The following is a 22,999-nucleotide window of genomic DNA, read 5'->3' as shown; positions in this document are numbered from 1 at the left end:
ATCAGAGCTTCAAATTTTAACTGTATCTTAGTGCTAAATGTGAATGGTATACAAAGACTATCTGGAGATATTTCTTGATCTTGGACAAAATTGTTTAATAAATAAAATCTTCCCTACCCCTCAAGGTAAAATTTATATTGTATCTAAAACAATATGAAATATCTCAGCTACAACCAGATACTGTCACCAGACCATTTTGAACATGGAATGAAACCCTTCTGAAATAAGCAATCATAGGCAATCAAAATGCTACTGGTAACATGGGGGATGTTGTCTCCCTTTTCAAATAAGACCACAACTAAAGAAGACCACAGACTTTTCAATACACAGATGATTAAGGAGCTTCAGGATTGCTTCTTTAATATTTCAGTTCTCTACAAGTATTGCTGTTAATAATTACAGGTAACTTGCACCTTTATTTTCTTTTAGGGAAAAGGAGATGACATAGGATTTTTTAAAAATTAATAATCTCACTTTTTCCATCAAGTTTAATTGTATGATATGATTATATTTTCTACATGTTTCTTCTGTACTACTTTGTGTTCTCATACAGGCAAGGTGAGTCAAAAAGAAAATATATTTCATGTGAATATTTGACACTATTTGGGCCAAATTATAGAGAAAACTATGTCCTGGAAATGATTACTTTTTGTTAAACTTACGAAGTGTCAGGATAGGCCTTAATGAATCAAGCAAGCACATTTTTCAGGTTAGTTCAGGAAAGGAAGGGGAGTTGTAAAAACCACTTTTTAGATCTCAACGTTTTGTAATAGCTTTTTCCGTTTTTTAAAAGGAGAATGCTATCTCTTTAATATGTAGGTGTTTGTTCATGATGTGTGTCTGTGTGAACTTAGTATGGGTTTTACCTCATCATGCTAAATGAGGGAACCAAGTGATTTTAAAAACATCTACATTATAATTTGTGAGCCTCCAGCCTGCTGTGTGTAGTCCTCAATGGTTTATAGTGTGATGTTTCCACATCAATTAAAAAAAGATGAGAGAATGGGTGAGTTGAAGAGTTTGTTTCCTTGTAATCAACTGTAAAGAGACCAAGGTCATGTAACAGATTTCTTCTTCTTTCTTTCTTAGCCAGGCAGACTATGTGAATGCAAATTGCTTTATTGGTGAAGGGAATTAAAATTATAAAAAGCCAGGCTTAAAGAAGGGCAAAATCAGGGCTGTGTCAGAGCAGGGACAATATAATTGTGGTATGGATTCCCATATGGGACTAAATTGTCTAGATTTTAGTAACATCAGCAGTTCTGTGTAGTTGCTGGAATGCAGCCAATGTGCCATATTTGCTTCATTTTTTGAGATGGTTCTGATTCTACATAACTTTAAATATGCAGAAAGCTAAAATTGTTCGAGTATTTTGGTGGCACTACTCAGATACATGTCTTTGCATGTCAGGAATTTTATTTGACTATTAAGTAGGAAATGACACCAATGTGGCTTTATTTTTCTAAGCAAAATGCCATTTATTATCATTTCTATCTAGGCTCTAAAATCTTCCCAGTAGGGAAAAAAATACACTCTTCTGTGAGTACATATCAAGGTTGTCTTCCTTTACAGTGTACCATTCAGTAAATCTGTTTCGTAGCAACTCAATAAAGCTGATAGTTTTTCTGGGTAATTACCCACAGCCCCCTGCAGGACAAATTAGCATTCATGACCTGAATAATGCTTACTAGAAAGAGTTCAATGGAATTTACTTAATCAGAATCATTGCTTTCTCTTGGCTAATTTTTTTTTTTTTTTTTTTTACCTAGTCCCCAATGCCTGCTAATAGCATATATCTTTCAAATCAGTGTTTAATACCTGATAGAGAAAAAAGCATGAATCTTTAAATTTTGTAATGTCTTTGTGGTCTTGGAAAAAATGTACTTTTTATATATAGTGAGTGAAAAATTAAGATATCTGTGTTCCTTAATGTTTTCTAATTGTATTTATATGTTTTTTTCTCTTTTTAATACTTATTGATTTTAGAAAGGAAAAGAGAGAGATTGTTCATTTTCTAAATATTCCCTGACACTTCCTTAATTTGTTGAGGATGAACGTAAACAATTGGTCATGGTTTTGGAGGGGATGCTTCGTAATATCTCTGTATTCCTGGACATCAAAAATTAGAGAATTTTATAACAGACAATGGGTTCTGGTTTTGAAAATTTATTTTATTTGTTTTTGATACTTTGATGATTTGAACCAAAATACCAAGCAGTGTAGTTATTAGGATATTAGAAGAAATGAGGAGGAGAAAGTAGCATTAATTGAATTTTTAGTATGTACAAAACACTTTGCCAGTTAAACTGTTTATTCTATTTCACTAATTCTTGAAATGGCACAATGAGGGAGGTACTAGTATCTCCACATTTACAAAAGAGGAAAATGAGTTCCAGAATTTAAAGTACTTACTCCAGTTTTTATAACCAGTAACCAAAAAGTAATTCAAAGACTGCCTGAATAGAAAGCTTACACTTTTTTATTTCTGTGTTTCTGTATAATGATTTTACATTTTTAGAAAGGCAAGAAGAGGAAGTACTAAACCAATTCCATTTATTTAATCTCTAATTTGGAAGAGACTCCTAACCTGGAAGAGGAAATGTTCCTAAAATGCAGTTGCAAATCAGTGTTTTTGAGGGACAACCCAATAGGTAGCAACCATAGTCTGATAAGGGTGTAGTAGCCCATAGCAATGAAATCTTCCTCTAAAGGTATTTTAGCCCATTTTCTCCTCCTTCCTGTCATCTTCTGTAAATCTCCAATCCAGCAGAGTAAAAGGTGTGAACTGCTGGAACAGGGGTTCCTGAATGGAACTTGAATGAGGGTTGGGAAGTAGTCCAGTCAAATCAAACTAAAGGACAAAGGTGTGCAATAAGAGCCAAAAATAACAAAACAAGATCAGGGAGGTCCATCAGTGTTTCTACATATACTTAACTAGTAGAAAGACAAGAATTTCTGGAGGATGGGAAAACTTGTCTGGAGGTTTAGTTTGTATAGCAACCTCACAATTTTTACTTAGGTGGTATGGTGGTTTGGGTTTACGTATTGTGTTTGCTTACTGTTTGTTTATTGCATGTTTATCGGAGGTGACTTGAGGGGAAGCTGATGGAGATTATATAGGGTAGTTAGAAACCTCTTGGCTCCTTAAGTGATTAGATTCCATACTTACAATGTATTCAAACATTTTAATACAACTAAAAAGGGGGATTCACTCATTCAGGTCGCTGTGTATGCAGTGCTGAACTTAATTTGGTACTTAATTAGGTTTCCCGGGGTGCAAAATGGTTATCCCATTTCTAAATCTAAATAAATCAAAATGTTTTTTCAACTTTGGGGTTTCAGAAAACCCGCAACACATTTTTGCACAGATTTTCCTTCCAAACACTAGAATATTGCTAGGAAAATTCAATCCACATGTTTCAGATTTACTTAGAGTTGTATGAGAATCTTGTGTTGCAACTGACATTTGAAGTTCATGAAATTTTCTGAATGCTTTTTATTTTCCTTTAACTCAAGAACAGAAAGTTGATTTGTCAAGCTTATATGTACCAAAACCCCAAGATATTAAATTTGGGTTGAAAACAACAAACTTAAAATTCTGCATCAGGCATAAAATTTAATAAAGCATTTGTCTTGCCATCTCTTCAACGTTGTGTACATGCATATATGCGTATTCCTGGCAATATGGAATACTTAGATATGTACTTTTGACATTTACATGGTGAAGAGAAAATGGGACAGTGAAAAGAAGCAGGGTCATTTTTTTTTTTTTTAATTCTGGTACTCCTTCCTGATATAAATGTTAACAGTATATTGCTTATAATTTAATGCAAAAGATATGTTTGGGGACAGCCTATATCTAATTTTTTTTCCATCCTTCAACAATCTCAGTTCAGTCTCTGATTGGCACTTGAGCTCTTCATCTCCTGCCCGTGTGCAAACAGATAACACTAAGAGAAGGACAGGAAAGAGTGAAAATAAATAATTTAAATTGCAGCATTAGTGTCTTAGGGAAGGTAGTATAAGAGAATCTTCATTTGTTACTGTTAATGCTATTTTAAGGGGCTATAAAATGAATACTTCCCTTTATTCGTGGCTAATAATATGGTTCTGCCTCTGCTTAGAACACAACAATGGTGCCTTCCAACCAGAATCTGTTCAGACAGAGGCATTGTATTTCTAAGGAGCCAAGCACCTCAAGAAAAAAAAATGTTTTCTGTTAGCACAAAATAACTAACAATCTTCTGGCATTTGTTTATGGCAATGTCTACAGACAGTGTAGGAGTGGGCCATTTACTTTGTTGTATGATTTGCACATGTAGCCTCTTTTATAGTTTTCACTATTTTTATTTTCAATGTTTCTTCTTTAGAACAAAAATGATATGTAGAAAAATAATATTTCAATGTAGTAAAATAAGAAAATGTATGTAACCAGGAGAAAATTAAAAATTCCCGAAACCCCTCTTCCCAAACATAACTGTCATTTACATTTGTCATATCTATGTCCCTCCATTGTATTTTCTATACATAAAAATGCATGCAGGGCTTCCCTGGTGGCACAGTGGTTGAGAGTCCGCCTGCCTATGCAGGGGACACGGGTTCGTGCCCCGGTCCGGGAAGATCCCACGTGGAGCGGAGCTGCTGGGCGCGTGAGCCATGGCCGCTGAGCCTGCGCGTCTGGAGCCTGTGCTCCGCAACGGGAGAGGCCACAACAGTGAGAGGCCCGCGTACCACAAAAAAAAAAAAAAAAAAAAAGCATGCATTATACTTTTTACAAAAAAATGATATCATGCAGCACATACTACCTTATTCACTGGCAGTACAGAGCAACAGAAGATTATGCTATATTTTAAATGGCTGCATGACGTTCTACTGTTGGAATGAAGTATTTAATCATCCAAATGCTCCAATATAACCATTCAAATTTATAAATTCGAACTTTTAATTTTCAGGTTGTTCCCAGTATATTGTCTACATAAACAATACTGCAAATATCTTTCCTTTAATTCTTTGCCCATGTCAATAATTATTTCCTTAGGGTAAGTGTCCGGAACTGAAATGATTAGTCAAAACGTTAGGCTTTTGAATCATATTTACAAAAATAGCGTGGACTTTACATTTTTTTTTCCTTTCAAAATGACGATGTATGGCTCTGTCTCCATGACTTATCTGATCCTTGTCAGGACCAATCACCCACCTTTGCAAAAGGGCTGAAAGGTTAGGGATATATATGTGGTAGTGACCATGAAAGAAGAGTAGGCTGAAGTGTCCAAAGGGGTTAAGCCCACGTGTTATTCCAACACTTCTTCTTGATATTTAGATTCCTCTATTTTCTTCCTGCATTGTTATTTTTCTGCATCTTATTCAAGACCCTTATCACCCCTCTAAAGTATTACCTGAATTTTAAGGTCTATTTTAAGACTACCCATGAGCCCCATGTATTTTCCATGTATACAGATCATTTTTATAATAAACCCTAATAGTTTGATAATATTTAAGAAATATTTTCAGTAAATGAAAGTTCTTATAAATTCAGCATTGACCAACTTCCATGTGGAGCATAATCTCTGTTCTTGCTTAGGAGACAAGACAGGAGAACTGAGTGGAAATATATATGTATATATACCCTTCAGCAAAAGACCCAGTGTTTATACCAAATCCTTCATTCATTCACTGTGCGACTTTAAGCAAATGGCTCAGACTGTCTGAGCTTCAGTGTCCTCTGTCAGACACTGATAATAATCATCTTCATGCGATTGTATAAATAGCCAGTGGTGCAGTGGGTGCTTAATAAATAGTAAATACTTCAGACATATTTAGATAAGAAAGTTTCAAGGTACTCGTTGAAGGCCATTTTAAATGCCTTTAGCCCATTTCAGCCAGAGGTCATATTGATTAAGAATTGTGTTCTGCTACAAGTAACCAAAAAAGAGTAATTTAAACAAATAAGGGACATTTTTTATCCCTACATAATGCCACACCCAGAGGTGTGCCTTTTTGGTGTTGATTAGTGGCATAAAGATGTCAGAATCAAGCTGCTTGGGATTAACCTAGCCTTTTCCCTCCACCCATCAACATACAGCTGCTGTTGCTGCCTCAGTCTTTGTCTTCATTTCAGAAAAGAAGGAGAAAGTGACCAGGAGAGAGGTAAAGCACCCACGTGAGGAATTCAGCATAGACAGTGACTATCTCATTGGTCATTGCCACTTCTCACTGCAAGGGAGGTTGGGAGAGCTGGCACTTGCTTTCCTAAAGAAAACCAGAATAATTGTCTACCTGCCAAATATGACTTTTCCCTTCTCTTACCATACCTCTTTCTCCTACTTGCTTCCTGTCTGAGACAGACTAGACTCAGTTGGCATGAGTTGAAGAGTGCTGCAAATCCCACGCCAAAATTCTTCCTCACCACCAGTTTCTGTTAATGCCTAAAATTTTATCATCAGCAAACTAAGCCACCACCCCCTTTGTGTTAAAATGCATTTATCTTTGGAAAGAAAGCTAGCACATTGCTTCGTTTCTGTTATTAACACCTTAAATAATAAGTTCGTTGATTAGGTCCCTTTAAAGGGGAAGTTAATTGAAAGTAGGTTTTTAGCTAGGGAGGATTGAGAGCTTAATCCTGAGCAACAGGTACTAACCAGGCAGGGATAGAAATGGCTGAGAGGAAATGAAGAGCAGAAGGGCAACATGAAGACACTGAGAGGGGGTAGGAGCTGTTGTAAAGCAGTAGGTAAGCAGATCAGAAACGATGTCACCTTCTTCACAATTTGTCCTAGGAATAGCTTGCTTGCTATGTTCTCTTTAGAGCTCAATACTAGCGAAAATGTCTGATCACACATAGACCTTTATATTGATACACATCTCAACACATGAAACCACAAAAAAAACCCAGCCTATGTCTGTTAGATCCTGCTTCAAGTTTCACACTGTGTGAAGCCCAGTGTGGCTACACTGAGGACTCACTATCCAGAGGAATAGGGAATGTTGGCTACACAGGCTGCCACTCAGGTGGCATATGTATATGTATAAAGTTCTGCTTTATTGTTAAAGTCTTAGGAAAGGGGCATTCATCTGAACATTTTTAACACAGCACAAACTATATAGCATTGTGGTTCAGCCTCAGCATTTTGGAACCAAACTTCCTGGGTTCAAATCCACAATGACTGTGGGCAAGGTATTTAACTTCTCTGTGCCTCAGTTTATTCATCTGTAAAATGGCCATACTAATGGTATTTATTGCCTCAGTTTACTGGGAAGATTAAATGAGGTAATTTAATTTAAGTACTAAGAACTATGCCTGGAACACAGAAATATTTGTTATATTGAACTGAAAGCATTCCCTTTTTTTCTATCTCAGATCTTTTCATTAGATACTAATAATCATCTAAATCTCTACAGTCTTTTACAATTTCCAAAGTGTTCCCCTATCTATTTACTTGTTTCAGGTAGGTAGGCCATGTTTATAATCCCCATTTTACAGATGAGGGAATGGAGTCAGAGAGTCATACCCAAGGTCACACAGAGAGTGACAAGGCAGAAATTTCAACCCAGAAATCTGAAGACAAGTTTAATGAACTTTCTATTAGGCCACACTGATTTCTATTCAGAAGAGAAACGTTTGGAACCATGGCAAAATGAACATATCTCAGGTTTAATTCTGTTTGTTTATATTCATGATCCCCCAAAGTTGAGTCTTCCTTTATGTGCAGCCCAGTATACTTTCCTAGGAAGGTATAAGGAGTGTTTGACTTCCTGATTTCTATGTAATTTCATACTATCCCAGAAGGGCCACAATCTATTCCAATAATATTGAATGACCCAGTAATTATACTTTTAGGAGTATACCCAAGAAAAGAATCCTAAACAGAGAGAGGGGAAAAAAAAGTTGTATAGAGAAGGATATTAACTTTAGAGTTATATACAATAGCCAAAAACAAGCAAAAAATAACCTAATATCTTTGAGATGGGATCAGTTATGTAAACTAAGATACATCAATTCAAAGAAATAATGATAGTCATAATAACTACCATATATTGAGCATTTGGTATAAACACTACATTTATTAGCTCCTTTCAAATAACATCTCTTTTGATTTCCTAAGAGTTGGGCACCATTTTCACCCCATTACATAGGTAATGACACAAAACCAAGGGCATATGGCTGGTGTAACCACATGATTCTTCCTTTGGCCATTCTTGAATCTTTATTGCTAATGGAGCCCTGATTTTGCTTGAGAAGAAAAGTAAATAGCCCCACGAGATGAACTGAGAATAGTCTAAGCTGATTAGAGTAGTCCCAATCTCCTTTGTAAGTAGTTAAATCCATGGATGGGCATGCAGTATAATTCTGGTCAACAAGACTTAAGAATAACTTGCTGGGGGCTTCTTTAAATAGCTTCCTCCAACCTTTTTTTTCCTTTTCTTTTCTTTTTCTGCAACCTTTCTTCTTGCCTTTGAACATTTTTATGTAAGTAGATGATGCTGGAGGCTGAAGCAGCCATTTGGGGATCATGAAGGGATAAGAGTAAAATAATGAGAATCATGAAGTAAACAAGAAAAATAATCTAGGTACATGAAAATTGCAGCAAGCTGCCAAGCCACCCTGGGATTGCCAGCCTTTGAAGGTTTTTGTTTGTTTGTTTGTTTTGTTTTGTTTATGCGGCACACGGGCCTCTCACCGTTGGGGCCTCTCCCGCCGCGGAGCACAGGCTCTGGACATGCAGGCCCAACGGCCATGGCTCACGGGCCCAGCCGCTCTGCGGCATGTGGGATCTTCCCAGACTGGGGCACGAACCCGTGTCCCCTGCATTGGCAGTGGACTCCCAACCACTGCGCCACCAGGGAAGCCCTATGTGTTTGTTTTTTTATGGAAACAATACACATCCTTTTGGTGTAAACCACTGTTCATCTATTATTTGGTACTGAAAGCAATTGTATTAATTGGAATTAGATAAAGCTGTGAGAGATTTAGAATTTCTCCAACGTAACTAAGACTTAAACACGGATAAAAGTCTGTCTCGTAAAAGCCCATGATAGGTAGTCTGGGGCAAATACGGCATTCCACAAAGTCCTCAGAGACCAAAACTTTTTCAGGTTTCCATTGCTCCAGAAATGTGCTCTTGTTGCTGAGATCAAGATGGTTGCTTGAACTCCAGCCTTCATACATGAATTCCAGCTAGCAGAAAGGAGAAAGGGGTGAGGAAGAGAATATTCCTCCACTTTTAAGTTCAGGCTAGGAGGTTTCATACACCATTTCACCCACATCACATTGGATAGAACTACTAGCTGCAAGAAGGCAAGGAAATGTTACTTTCGTTCTGGGAGGTCATCCACTGAGCTGAAAATCGGCAATTCAGTTGGTAGGGAAAAAGTGAAGAACATATAGAGGAAGACACAGAGAGTAGATGAACCCACATCTATCTGACTCCAAAGCCGTGTACTTCCTGCTGTATTCCACTGTCTCTAGTAGTTAATTAAATTATATAATGATGGGAGAAATCTGTTGTGTTATTTTCTATACTTTATCTTTAAACTCTTTCACAATTTAAATATACTGTAAAAAGTAAAATGCTTTTACTATGTTATACAGGATAAAATTGTATATAGATAGGTATGGGTAAAATTATGCTTTCAAAAGATTTGAACGAGAGGATGTAATTGAATTTAAGAACATGAATGAATCAGGGATTTGTTCCTACATTTCTCTATTTTTAAAGACTTTTTGAATAAGCAAATAATAATTTTATGATAAAAATATCTTACACATATATATCTACTATTTTTAAACCACGCAGTCAGAGAAGCTTTTTATATATAGCCACTAGCAGAGTCTATAAGTGGTGGATTTTATGAAGAAGAAAAATGATAAATAGCATGTCATTTGATGCTTCATAATTTTTGGTTTGTAACTTTCTGAGTCACTGATTTCTCAAAGAGTTTTCATTCTTTCCACACATTAGTTAGGTGATTGAGGAAGGTGTCACTCTACTGAGACACGGGAAAAAATGATGTGGAGGAATTAAATTCTGCTTTTCTTTTGGCTGCGTGTACAAAACACACAGCATGATTTAGTAGTCCTTCTCCTGTGTGTATTAACCTCTGTCTGCTGTGGGCAGTGTTGAGAAGACATTATCACCATCATTCAAACGAGATACATACTTTGTTTAAAATAAATTATGTACTGATTTAATAACATCAATGCTAAGAACTGGTGAAATGGTAAGGACCAAGAAATCTGGGAAAAGAGTTGCTGGTTCATTGTGATTAAGTTGTATGTTGAGATAGGAGGTAGGAAGAAATGTTATTGGAGGAACATTATGAATATAAGATGTCAGTTCAAGAGAGCTTCATCACCGTTCAGTAAGGGCATGTGCAGAGGTTGTTTAAGTGGTAGAAGGAGTGGCCAGTAGCACATGTCAAGGAGGAATAGAATCCTAGGATTGTCCTGTGATGTATATCTTCAAAAATTATAGGTGTATGTAGTTTAAGCTGTACTTATTGCCAGTTTTTATATTTACTTGTTTGCTGACTTTTTAAGGGAAAAAAGAACAAAAACTTAACATTTGAAATGATTTAAGCCAGTGAACTAATATGTAATTATGTTAAAATAGATAAAATCTATATTTTACCTCTTAATTGATAGAGAGCTATCTTTATCATATAAAAGAATGATAAAGCTAACTCTGGTTTGGTTTGTATCCATTTTCCAGTCCAATATACAAACCTTATTCTTATTCAACAAGAAGTCTATGGCTCATTTCCAGTAATTTATTTACATTCAAAGGTTCAGTAGAAATTGAAGTACAATAAAAGTTTGGCTTTCTGATACCAACAGAAAAAAAAATCTGGAAATAAATTTAACCAAAAAAGTGAACAAACACTATATGAAGAAATCTGAAAAGCTACTATAGAACAGAAATAACTTGAATAGATAGAAACAATGTTCATGAACAAGAAGACACACGTCATAAAGTTGTCCGTTATCCTAAGTTCACCTATAAAAATTGTGTGATCCTATGTAAAATAACAATCCAAGTATATTTGAAAACAGATAAGCTGATGCTAAAATTCATACGAAAAAATAAACAATCAAATAGAGCCATGAAAATCTTAATGAGAAAAGTCATGAGGGGTAAACTAGACCTTCCAGTTATTAAAACGTCTTATAAAGCTTCAGTATTTAAAACCATATAATATCGGCATGCATGCATGTACATACATACACACAAACATGCACAAACATAAACAGAATAGTGTTAAAAGTCCAGAAATTCCAAAAGCATAGGAGAATTTAGTATGTGAAGACGACATAGCAAATATGTAGAAAAAACATTAATTAGTTAATAAAAAACATTGAAAAAGTAAGATGATCATGTGGAAAAAAATAATTTGGATCCATAAACTATCCACAACATATATCAAGATAAAAAATTATCCAATAAAACACGGGTGAAGGAAATCTACAAAAATCTCAAAGAAAAGCAAATACTTTTAAATAAACAAAAGGTGGTCAGTCTCACTCATAATCTGGGAAATATAAATCAGTATCATCTAGAGATTTTTGTTTTCATGTGTATGATTGACAAAGATCTGAAAGGTGATAATACACCGCATTGATGAAAGTGTGAAGAAACTGAATCTCTCCACTTCGTTGGAAGGCAATTTGGCAAAAGCAAAAGCAAAGCAAAGAAAAGAAAAGAAAGCATACAAACATAAAAAACTTTTGAAAAAGAAATTACACTTCTAGGACTATACATATACGTGTGCAAAACCACACCTACATGTAATGCCATAATAGGAGCTTTGTGTGTGTCTGTGTATGTAAAAGCAAAAGACAGAAAATAACCTAAATAGATCCACATCAACACTATAAAACATTTGTCAATATATTTTAAGACAAACAAAAAACAAGATGTAAAACAGTTTGTAAAGTATGCTACCATTTATGTTTTTAAAAGGAGGGGATGGTATATACACATTTGCATAGAATATTTTTGTATGTATACACAGGAAACTGACAAAGTTGTTTATCTCCAGGGAAGAAAACTTGGTGGCTAGGATACAGGGGTGATAGAAACTTCTCACACCTTTTGTATCTTTTAAATTAGAATATTTTGAGTGTATTAATATTCAAAGAATAAATTGAAATACAACAAACTTTAAGCATCTTAGTTTGTAAATAACAGTGGTATCCTATAAGCATGATTAGTTTCAGACACCTATTTTCTAATTAAAGGGAGAGTGGCTCAGTGGCATGTTAAAACCAGCTCCCTTTAAACAAGCAGGCTTGAAATCTAAATACAAATCAGAGAGGCAGGGTGAAAAAAACCACCCAAGAAGAGCCTAACATTCTGCACATGTAAAAATGTCAAAATGGACAACCTGAATGTACTTTCTGATAGTTTGTAAAATATCTTCCCAACTCGACATTCAGTGACATTGCATTGGTAGCTTGAAATACTGGTGGGAGTATTTACCCCAAGGAAATTTGCAAATACTACAAATCAGGGTTTAATTAGAGTTGGGGAGGAGGAGAACCAGTGGTTAGACATTCCGCAGCACAGCACTGGCTCAAATATTCTCTTACCATGATTTTCTTTGAGACTTTCAAATTACTTGACATTTTTTTCCTAAAACATGGGTTGACATTAAATGACAGTGAAGTTGATGAGAGGTGCACGGTAAAGGAGGATAAGCATAATGCATGTGGAGTGCTAACAATTAAAAATATATCCTCATCTTGATGCACAATCAGTGGCACCTATTGAAAGGAAGGAGAACATGGAGATGCCACTCACTGTTATCTTCCCAGTTTAAAAGTACAGAGAATTTTCTGTCTCATTTTTAGACAGTTACGGAAAAGCTGGATAAATACAATTAAGCAGATTTGCAAGCTTATTTTGTTTCTTTGTATCATTTAGTGCATCTCATTTAATATTTGCTTGTTTTATTAACAATTGAGAACAACTTTGCAACACACAGGAATGCAGAATAACTTTTGACCCTATGGGAATTAATGTCTAGTGACAGTGGTCAAGTTATGATAATAAAAACCCTGGTCAGTTATTTTGCACTTTAACTATGTTCTGTAGATTGTTTCCTTATAGGTGTACCCCCCTTCACATGGAAGTTGCACAACAAGTTCATCTAGGTATAATAGCTTTATAAGTAGCAAACTGCTTATATATACATGTATGGCCATTATATAAATTTAACCTTTTATTAATAAATATGATGAAAGAAAACACAGAATGTTATATGCATCTTCAAAGGAAAATTACTTTGAATGCGCAAAAAAATGTAATTTTTAACATCATTCTGCGTTAAACTTTTATAAGCCCCAGTTAGGCTCCCTTCTATAGAGGATTTTCTCTAAAGTGAGTATATGTTCAAGATTTTTTTTTTTTTCAGGAGTGTTTGTATTTTCCCTCCTTCAAAAACAGCTCCTGCTTATGTAAATACACTCTGCTTGACATTACCTGTGTCAGTATTGCCCAAAGGGAAGTCTATTTCAGATATACAAACTCTCCATATTTGGGAAATAAAAATTAAATCAGATATTTTTGTCTATTTATTATTAAAATGCTAGCTTAAGTTTGCCCAAGGACAGAGCTAACACAGGCACACCTACTTGTATCACTGTAATGCACATATTTACTTTATTTGAAAGTGTTGTATTGACCATTTTGAGACACCTCTGGCTTCGACATTTCTCTGGCTATCAGGTTAATGGACATATTTTGGTGGTATTAAAAATCAAAGGCCGGGCTTCCCTGGTGGCACAGTGGTTGAGAGTCCGCCTGCCGATGCAGGGAACACGGGTTCGTGCCCCGGTCCAGGAACATCCCACATGCCGCGGAGGGGCTGGGCCAGTGAGCCATGGCCTCTGAGCCTGCGCGTCCGGAGCCTGTGCTCCGCAACGGGAGAGGCCACAACAGTGAGAGGCCCGCATACCAGAAAAAAAAAAAAAAAATCAAAAGCCAATGACCTTTTTAAATTACCTCTAGCTATAAAAATTGCAAAAGGAAAACATAAAATCAATATATGAAAATCAGAATATCTTTATTCAGTAAATTCAGATTGAGCATTTAATCTGTTGGGTACTGTTGACATCACCAAAAAATAAATAAATAAATAAAAAGTGCCTACGTGAATCTATCTCCATTTAGCAACTTCAGAAACAGTGCAGATCATTTATCAGCTGTATGAACTTGAGTAAGTCATATTAGCTTCCCTAAATCTCAGTTTCCTCATCTCAAAGTGGTGTCAGTTGGATATGATAAGCAATATGTGTTGGGTGCCGCAATAAGTGATCCGATGAATGCTATAGGAATTAGAAAGGGGACAAATTAAATTCTTTGGAATAGAAAACAACCCTTATTCATACTGGTAATCTAAACACCTAGTATAGTGCCTGGTATAAAGTGAGCACTCAGTCAATGTCTGTTGCAGAATTAGAGGCTCAGTAGTTTATTGTTAGCTGATATAGAAGGAAAACCTTATGAATAAAATAGAATTTTAACAACATCTTGAAGAATGGGCAGGATTTTTATTGATAAGTAGAATAGGAAAAGATATAGTAAGTGGAAAAAATAGCAGAAGCCCAACTCTGGAGAGGAAATGAGAAGAGTGTTTTAAGAGGACAATGAATAAGGTTTCCAGACCAAAACTAAGAGCACATAAAGCCAAAAGTAAAATCTAAATGTTACCAGGAAAGGTGAAAAGAGATTTATGATGAGCCTTAAAAACCAAGTGGAGGAGTGTGGACTTTATTAGGTAAGTAAATGAGCAGTGGAGGAAAGGCATGATGAAATATGCTGTATCAGGTAGTTAACCTGGCAGTGAAGTGGGGGGATACATTCCAAGGAAGGAAGTTTAAGCTGCAGCCCCACAAGGGGAGGTCAATATGCAGCAAAGCAGCTGGTGTAGAGGTGAAAGGCAGTGGAAACAAGGGAGGAACAGATTTGGGAGAGATGCTAAATTAAGAATCCAGAGCATTTAGTGACTTTTAATATGAAGAATGAAGATGAGGGGTCAGGAGAATGGGATAAAGTTGGTGCTAATAATGGATTGTCACAAGAATAAACAGCATGTTTCAGATGGGCCTTGTGGCATTCTTCTGAGAATAATTGCATTGTTTGTTACAATGAACTGTCCAATATATATTGGGCACAATTAAGTAGGCATTGAATCCTTACCTTTGTCCAGTCTGTGCTAAGTGCTATGGGAAATAGAGAGGAAGTAAGTCAATAACATAGATACCCTCAAGATACTGATTAAGATGAATATTAAGAATATTAAGAGCAATGTGTATTGAGCACACAGAATGTCCCAGGTACATTAAACAGACTGTCTTATTTAATCCTCACGACAAATTTATGAGGCCAGTACTACAGTTTGTGTCCAATTTACTTACACAGAAACTTAGGTGTTATGTTGGTTAACTAACTGACCCAGTGTAACAAGGCCAGTGAATAGATTCAGGAATAAAATCCCACCAGTCTGATCCCCAAGCCTGCAGTTTCACCACTAGACCATACAGGACTTACATATATGTAAGTCATTAATGGATGACATAAGACTAAATGTTACTGAGGAACAACACCTGTGGTATCATGAATTTTGTTTTAGAGCAGGAAGAAGAGAGATAGGGCTTACAAGAGAAGTTGTATAAGCAACTACACAGAAAGGAATGATATAATGTGCCCGGGACATCAGAGAGGTCAGCCTGACTATTGCATGAGAGTGAGTGATGAAGGGGAAAGCATTGAAGGTGTAATCTGGGCCTGATGATGGCTACAGGGCTGAACGCCTGAAACAGAGTTGTGACTCAATACATACTGGAATCAATCAGTTAATAAATATTTATTGATCACCAATCATTTTCCAGTAGTGGCAAGCCCTGGAATTCAGGATGAATGAACCCTCCTCTCCCATTTACCAGGTGTCAGCTCAGTCCTCATACCAGTACAGACCTAGAATGCAGTCTATCCAGGCAAGCACCTCATTTTTTTTTTTAATTTTTATTGGAGTACAGTCGATTTACAATGTTGTGTTAGTTTCAGTTGTACAGCAAAGTGAATCAGTTATACATATAGTCACTCTTTTTTAGATTCTTTTCCCATAGAGGCCAATACAGAGTATTGAGTAGAGTTCCCTGAAGCACCTTATTCCAGAGCAATTCAAACTGCTCTTTTCTCAGGAGGGCACCGACTCAAAACGTATCTGTGATCTTCTTCATCACACTCAGTTTCATCGTGTTCCATCTTATTACTCTGGCACAAAACCCCTAGAGGCTCTGTGTGACATGAGGAAAGTAATATTTTTAGTACACGTGATAGACTGGAGAGGAAAAAGAACAGAGTTTAGAAAGATAAGTACCTAGCACTCTATCTGATGTATACCTGTTATGCAATAAATATTTGTTGAAAGAAGAAAGAAACTTTAAAGAAGGTATCCTAATAATTCAAGTTTGAGGCAGAAAGGACTCATGTTAATAGAAAAGGGGAATTATAAATGAATCAAAAGATATGTCACAAGAAAACATCAACATAATAGATTGGATATGTGGAGAAGGAGAGAAAAAAGTCATGGCCTACACCAAGTTTTTGAAGCTGTGCATTTGACAGAGGTGACGTAACTGATAGAAATTCCAAGAATTAGAAGCTTCGTTACGCTAGGAATTACTTCTCTGGTTCTCTGCTGTACTCCAGAAACTAGCAGCATACTAAACAAATAGTAGGCAGGCAATAAATAATTAGAGCGTTGAATAACTAATATGTTCATTTTAAGAAGAAAATCAAACTCTCATATCCTGAAGCTATGGGTCTCAGCTCAGAGCAATGACATTTACCGCTAGGAATCCATGTCTTAATGAACAATTTTTATGGAAGGGATTTTGTAATATCTTTTAATAAGTTAGAGCAGGAAACACGCACGTACTAGCACAAATGCCTAGTGGTATTCTTGATTTAAGGTTAGGGCTAGAATCATGTTTACAATGGAGGACCTGGGATAGGTATTGGCTGGATTCCTGAAACCACATCCAAGATGGATTTATTTACCCAGAAGGTCAATGGACCCCTCACCTGCATGGGCCTTATTATCAATTTTTTTTTTTAATTTCTTAAATTTTTATGTTTCAGACCCCACAAAACCTGGACACACCTCTGAACCACTAGCCGTACATTAGCTCCAGCTGGAACAAAAAAAATATTTGAATTTTCCTGTTGCCATTTCATCATGCCAGATAACTGAAGTTTGTATCCTAGACTTCGGGTTGAGTTAGAACCGAATTCCAGTTATGACGCTTACAAGCTCCATGGCTTTAGTCCACTATTTTCAATTTCCTCATCTATGAATGGAAATAATAATAACTACACTTCAGGATTATTAAAAGCTTAAATGTGCATTATTATCACTAATTAGTCCAGTGATTCTGGTACTCATTTTTCCCTTTTTATATTTAAAATATTATATATAACTGATATTTTGTTATAAGTATTCAGAAGCCCATTAAATAAGGCTATCATAACTTTTCCTTTACTTTTCAAGTTATCATGTTAGAATTCCTGGAGATGCTGATTTGCAAGAGTTACATACCAAATTCAGAACATACCTTTTCTTTTTAAAAATTTCTACAATCTCAGCATCCATTGAGTATAAGTGTAAAACTGAGTACTAAAGTTTTATGAATAACGATTTTTCCTGAAGAGATTACCTTCTCACCAAATTATTCCAAGGAATTTTTTCTGGCTGAACAAAAAACCAAATTCAGAAAATAATTTAGTGGTCATCCTTATTATCTGGAAACCCCCAAAAAGCAATGAAAATCAATAAATAAAAGCATAATTTGTATTGTAACAATCACCAAGTAAAGTGTGATTAGAATTTTATTATTTTCATAATTATCTTTTTTTTTTTTTTTTTTTTTTTTTTGGGTAAGCGGGCCTCTCACTGTTGTGGCCTCTGCCGTTGCGGAGCACAGGCTCCGGACGCACAGGCTCAGCGGCCATGGCTCACGGGCCCAGCCCCTCCGCGGCATGTGGGATCTTCCCAGACCGGGCACGAGCCCGCGTCCTCTGCATCAGCAGGCGGACTCTCAACCACTGCGCCACCAGGGAAGCCCCATAATTATCTTTTAAAGAAAAGTTAACTCTTACATATTTTTGAGGGGAAAGGGGCTCTTACATATTTTTGCCCTTAAATATGTTATACTGAATTTGTTTCCCACCTTACCTACTCATTATATCACTTCAGAATTGGAAGAAATGGATTAGGCAAAATTTCCCAAATTTTTAAAGTCTGAGAAGTCCTTTTTCTAGTAGTTGTATGTATGCTTAAATATCTTTTCATTTTAAAAATTACAAAATACCAAAAGCAACTCTGAATTCCATAATGCTTTCAGATGGATTTTATCTGAATAATCTTAATAGCAGCTACATACATTGGAAGCAAAGCAATACAAATGTGTATAGAATATTTTAGTACAGAGGTTGGTGTACATTCTTCTGGGAACAACTCCATGTCCAATCCCTCCTCCCACCCTAATTTCATCCTCGGAGTCTAAGGAACACCAGCTGGGAATTATTGTTTCAGGAATTTCACAGTCAGTAGGCAGAATATTACTGCTCATTCGAGTCTTGACTCCTTCCTAGCATAAGAGAAAATCATCACGTGAATTCAGAAAAGAGGGGTACACATGGGGCCACTTTCAGATTATGCGTGTTTCATGCAAAACCTCACCACGAAAATCTGAAGAGAATCCCCTTTTACAGACTATGGTAAACCAAAGTTCTACTTCTGGTCCTGCTGGCCATTACAATGGGCTTCATTTACCTTATCTGCCCATTAGAACTGTATTAGAAGATAATACTTTTTAGCTGCAGCACGCTTTACCATCATCAAAGCTCTTTCACATACGTTATCTCATTTGATCTACACAGCAACTTTGAGCTAAGACAAATAATACTATTCCCATTTTTCAGATAAGGGAACTGAGGCTTAGAGACGAAATACTTTATCCAAATTAAACTTAATTAGTGTTTGAGGCAGATGCTTAGCAAAGTCTTTTCATTCTTGACTTAGTGAGTTTCTGACTATACCCCACTGGCCCTACTTCTGTAAATCTGAGATTCTAAGAATCATGTCCCTCCCATCTTGGAGACACTTTACATGGCTTATGCCTGAGAATCTTCAGTGTCTGGTAAGAGCAGAAAAACGCAGCTATTCTTTAAAGTTTTTTCAAAGGTTACAGAAATAAATGCAAGTTATTTTTAAAAAGTCTTTATTAATTCAGATACTGGCTGAAAATTGTGATTTTTTAATTTTGATGACAAAAGCATACATTTATGAAGCTTTCCTTTTCATCTCACCCTTCTTTCTTTATCCCATTGATTGTGGGCTTGCTGGTTCTGTGCTTTTTGGCATTTCTGGATGAATCTCAGTGATTTGAGATGGCTGCTACTGAACTGTTGTTTAGCACTTTAGTCCATGTCTGCTCTAAGTGTGTACAACATAGAAAGGGTTCTTTTCTGAGGACTGAGACTGTAAGCTTCAAGAAGATTTGAAGGGTTTTGTTTTCCAAGAGCTGTCAAGTTTCTTTGAAAGAAGTGAAAGAAATCAACACAGGAATATGTGAGAGTGATTTTAAAATATTTTAAATATCTCTTTTGTTTTCCAATCTTTTTCAGATTACAGTTCTGTTGTTAACCATTCCATAATTGAAAGCCTCTATCTTTGGAATTTTGCTCTGGAATGATATGACCCTTCTTTATTGTGTGTATGTTGAGTGTGTGTGTGAGTTCCTTTCTTTTTTCTTTTCTCTTTCTTTCAGCTTTTTCTCTTTCTTTCAGCATTTTCTCTGAATGGTAAAGGTTTATCAGAGACCAAAAACTTCTTATCTTTTCAAAGAATTGAATTTATAGTAAAAATGGTTTGATCTAAAAATAAATATGAAGGGGATATGGAAATAAAAGTAACATTGGAAGAATAATGAGAGAAGAAACAGACAGGAGACCAAAATTGTACAGTAGACCATGTTTAAGTGATTTACTTGGGGTTATGTGATTTTAAAAGCAACATATAAATGCATAGCAGAATTTTGGCAGATGAAATTGTGTTGTGTTTACTTTCAGGCACTCAATGATGATAAACAGTTATTTAGTACAAGTAGTATGCCCGATGGTGCAGAGAACACTGAATTAGATACGGTTCCTGCAAAGCAGGTTTGAAATCTAAATACAAATTAGAGAGGCAGGGTATAAAACACCCTGAAAAAGCCTAACATTCTACACATGTAAAAATGTCATCGTGCGTATTCTAAGTGTACTTTCAGATATAATTTGTAAAATTTCTGAACTGCACATATATTTACCCAAATTTGATATGTGCACAGATGTAAAAATGTGGATCTCAGACATGCAATTTAAGGGTGATACATTTAGCTGCTAAATACAGGTATCCACCTGAAAATTGCTATCTTTTCTGCTCATCTCCTTTACATTTTAAATTCCTTCCAATTCCTTTTGAAATTACAAGTTTGACTAAACGTACAAACATTTTTTGTTTCTGAATAATGTGTGTCAAATATATATTTGAGTGAAATTTCCTCTAAATAATTTTTAAATTTTGTGTATCCTCTCTGTAGTTGCTGTTTGCTCATATTATGAAAACATTTTACTTTTTTTTTAATTGGCAAAACGAAAAATTGAAGAGCCGTGGAGAAAAACAAACCAAATTCTTCATATGAACAATTGTTTCACATTGATGTCTTGAAACAAGAAAGATTTCTGCTATTTATTTACCAGAGATGAGTACAGATAATTTCATTGTGCATCGATTTTCTCTAAGGAGGGAGGAAGTGTGGTCAGGTAAAACAAAGCATTGAAATGGGGAATCATCAGCCTTAACTTCTATTCTCATCTTTATCTGCAGAATTTTCTCTGACTCTTAGAAACTCACTTGATTACCGTGATCCCAGTTTTTTTCAGTTCTTCCTTTGTTTCTTGTGGTTGTTGCTTTGTTTTTTATAATGGACACAATCAGACTTATAGATAAAATTATTTGAGTTCTTTCATTAGAATATTTTAATTGGTCTGGTCTATAAACACAATATACTGATAAAACGGGAGCCAATACAATCATACACCGTTCAGGAATATAATCATTCACCATTATAGCCAAACGTTTAGTGAGAGCCTACTGTATGCCAGACACTGAGCTAGGCACTGCATAAATATATTTGGTCCTTAAATCAAAACATACTTATGAAACTGTCATTCTGTGAAAACATAAACTTCCCAGCAGGCTAATACTGTATGAATTAAGGATAATTATCCATAAAAAGATCGCTGTGCATTTTAAATAAAAAGAACTCCTTTATTTTTGAAAAATACTTGTTAAACACAAAAAATATCAAATCTCTTGCACTGTTTTTATTCTGTTTTCAAATTACTGTTTTTAAATTTGTGGAGTATCTCCCTTGAATACATATATCTGTGCCTTAATACATATATTAATTGGAACTCACAGTAACACTATTTCTTTTATTTTTATGTCCTTCGTGTATTTTCTTTTTAACATCTTTATTGGAGTATATATAATTGCTTTACAATGGTGTGTTAGTTTCTGCTTTATAACAAAGTGAATCAGCTGTACGTACACATATATCCCCATATCCCCTCCCTCTTGCGTCTCCCTCCCACCCTCCCCATCCCACCCTTCTAGGTGGTCACAAAGCACGGAGCTGATCTCCCTGTGCTATGCAGCTGCTTCCCACTAGCCATCTATTTTACGTTTGGTAGTGTATATATGTCAGTGCTACTCTCTCACTTTGTCCCAGCTTACCCTTCCCCCTCCCCATGTCCTGAAATCCATTCTCTACGTCTGGGTCTTTATTCCTGTCCTGCCCCTAGGTTCTTCAGAACCATTTTTTTTTTTTTTTTTTTAGATTCCATATATGTGTGTTAGCATACGGTATTTGCTTTTCTCTTTCTGACTTACTTCACTCTGTATGACAGACTCTAGGTCCATCCACCTCACTACAAATACTTCAGTTTCATTTCTTTTTGTGGCTAATATTCCATTGTATATATGTGCCACATCTTCTTTATCCATTCATCTGTCGATGGACACTTAGGTTGCTTCCATGTCCTGGCTATTGTAAATAGTGCTGCAGTGAACATTTTGGTACATGACTCTTTTTGAATTATGGTTTTCTCAGGGTATATGCCCAGTAGTGGGATTGCTGGGGCATATGGTAGTTCTGTTTTTAGTTTTTTAAGGAACCTCCATACTGTTCTCCATAGTGGCTGTATCAATTTGCATCCACACCAACAGTGCAAGAGGGTTCCCTTTTCTCCACACCCTCTCCAGCATTTATTGTTTGTAGATTTTTTTTAAATTATTTATTTATTTATTTTTGGCTGAATTGGGTCTTTGTTGCTGCGTGCAGGCTTTCTCTAGTTGTGGCGAGCAGGGGCTACTCTTCGTTGCGGTGTGCAGGCTTCTCATTGCAGTGGCTTCTCTTGTTGTGGAGCATGGGCTCTAGGCGCACGGGCTCAATAGTTGTGGCTCACGGGCTCTAGAGCGCAGGCTCAGTAGTTGTGGCACACGGGCTTAGTTGCTCCGCGGCATGTGGGATCTTCCCCGAACAGGGCTCGAACCTGTGTCCCCTGTATTGACAGGCGGATTCCTAACCACTGCGCCACCAGGGAAGCCCTGTTTGTAGATTTTTTGATGATGGTCATTCTGACCAGTGTGTGGTGGTACCTCATTGTGGTTTTGATTTGCATTTCTCTAATGATTAGTGATGTTGAGCATCCTTTCATGTGTTTGTTGGCCATCTGTATATCTTCTTTGGAAAAATGTCTATTTAGGTCTTCTGGCCATTTTTGGATTGGGTGGTTTGTTTTTTTAATATTGAGCTACATGAGCTGTTTATATATTTTGGAGATTAATCCTTTGTCCATTGATTCGTTTGCAAATATTTTCTCCCATT

Source organism: Tursiops truncatus, chromosome 1 (assembly GCF_011762595.2).
Source record: "Tursiops truncatus isolate mTurTru1 chromosome 1, mTurTru1.mat.Y, whole genome shotgun sequence".
Classification (NCBI taxonomy): domain Eukaryota; kingdom Metazoa; phylum Chordata; class Mammalia; order Artiodactyla; family Delphinidae; genus Tursiops; species Tursiops truncatus.
The sequence above is the reverse complement of the archived record's forward strand: the minus strand, read 5'-3'. Positions refer to the sequence as shown.